Below are 2,500 nucleotides of genomic sequence, written 5' to 3' on the forward strand. Positions count from 1 at the left end.
CTCTCTCTCTCTCTCCTCTTGGTGTCGCTGTCTCCTCGTTCACCAGAGTCTCTGCTGGGACCAGAGGAAGTCCCCGAGCTGGGACCAGAGTAGCTCCCTCTGCACACACACACACACACACACACACACACACACACACACACACACACACACACACACACACTGTAACACAGAGAGGATTTTTCTGTTTGAAGGTCGAACGCTTTGTTTCAGTTTAGTTTCAGTTTGTGGATGTTTTCCTTCATCTCAGTCCTCGAGAACCCGAGTTACACTGAACCAGAACAGAACCTGTGTTACACTGAACCAGAACCAGAACAGAACCTGTGTTACACTGAACCAGAACCAGAACAGAACCTGAGACCAGAACCAGAACAGAACCTGCGTTAGAACCAGAACAGAACCTTCGTTGGACTGGGCCATTAGACTGTGTTGATGTGAGCAGCTCGTTGTTTCTTGGTGCAGATGATGAAGAATAATTATTGAAGCTTTGTAAAAACGAAACCTTCAAGTCTCTGGAAGAACTCAGAGAATCTCCGATAAGATTTCCTGAACGCAGCGTTTATGGTGCGAGAGGACAAAGACGGAAACATCTGTTTCTCATTCAGATGTTTTAAAGGAAAGAGGGATCTCATGCAAAGGGGGGTGGGAGGGGTGGGTTCCCCGCTCCAGCACCCCGCTCCAGGCCCCCGCTCCAGCACCCCCGCTCCAGCACCCCGCTCCAGGGTGATATCGACTGATCAGGAAATCACCCCTCAGATAAACAGTGGAGTCGTCTGCATATCGACTGATCAGGAAATCACCCCTCAGATAAACAGTGGAGTCGTCTGCATATCGACTGATCAGGAAATCACCACTCAGATAAACAGTGGAGTCGTCTGCATATCGACTGATCAGGAAATCACCCCTCAGATAAACAGTGGAGTCGTCTGCATATCGACTGATCAGGAAATCACCACTCAGATAAACAGTGGAGTCGTCTGCATATCGACTGATCAGGAAATCACCACTCAGATAAACAGTGGAGTCGTCTGCATATCGACTGATCAGGAAATCACCACTCAGATAAACAGTGGAGTCGTCTGCATATCGACTGATCAGGAAATCACCCCTCAGATAAACAGTGGAGTCGTCTGCATATCGACTGATCAGGAAATCACCCCTCAGATAAACAGTGGTGTCGTCTGCATATCGACTGATCAGGAAATCACCCCTCAGATAAACAGTGGTGTCGTCTGCATATCGACTGATCAGGAAATCAGCCCTCAGATAAACAGTGGTGTCGTCTGCATATCCACTGATCAGGAAATCAGCACTCAGATAAACAGTGGAGTCGTCTGCATATCGACTGATCAGGAAATCACCACTCAGATAAACAGTGGAGTCGTCTGCATATCGACTGATCAGGAAATCAGCACTCAGATAAACAGTGGAGTCGTCTGCATATCGACTGATCAGGAAATCCCCCCTCAGATAAACAGTGGAGTCGTCTGCATATCGACTGATCAGGAAATCAGCACTCAGATAAACAGTGGAGTCGTCTGCATATCGACTGATCAGGAAATCACCCCTCAGATAAACAGTGGAGTCGTCTGCATATCGACTGATCATCGACGGATAATGTAAATAAGGAGGCAGAGAAACAGAGAAGCGGCGTCTTCGTCCACGCGGAGTCACTCAGAGCGCAGACGCAGGCAGCGGCTCATCTCACGGCCGGCGTTTAGAGAAGTTAGTGCCGTTAACGCGTTATTATAAAATATTAATCAACGTATAAAAATATAAAAATAGTTCCTAAATCGTTCGATGTAATGGTGATGAAGTGGTGATGAAGTGGTGATGAAGTGGTGATGAAGTGGTGATGTAGTGGTGATGAAGTGGTGATGTAGTGGTGATGAAGTGGTGATGAAGTGGTGAGGAAGTGGTGATGTAGTGGTGATGAAGTGGTGATGTAGTGGTGATGTAATGGTGATGAAGTGGTGATGTAGTGGTGATGAAGTGGTGATGTAATGGTGATGAAGTGGTGATGTAGTGGTGATGAAGTGGTGATGTAATGGTGATGAAGTGGTGATGTAGTGGTGATGAAGTGGTGAGGAAGTGGTGATGTAGTGGTGATGAAGTGGTGATGTAGTGGTGATGTAATGGTGATGAAGTGGTGATGTAGTGGTGATGAAGTGGTGATGTACTGGTGATGTAATGGTGATGAAATGGTGATGTAGTGGTGATGAAGTGGTGATGAAGTGGTGATGAAGTGGTGAGGAAGTGGTGATGTAGTGGTGATGAAGTGGTGATGTAGTGGTGATGTAATGGTGATGAAGTGGTGATGTAGTGGTGATGAAGTGGTGATGTACTGGTGATGTAATGGTGATGAAATGGTGATGTAGTGGTGATGTAATGGTGATGAAGTGGTGATGAAGTGGTGATGTAATGGTGATGTAATGGTGATGAAATGGTGATGTAGTGGTGATGAAGTGGTGATGAAGTGGTGATGAAGTGGTGATGAAGT

This window comes from Echiichthys vipera, assembly GCF_963691815.1.
Source record: "Echiichthys vipera genome assembly, chromosome: 18".
In the NCBI taxonomy this organism is placed as follows: domain Eukaryota; kingdom Metazoa; phylum Chordata; class Actinopteri; order Perciformes; family Trachinidae; genus Echiichthys; species Echiichthys vipera.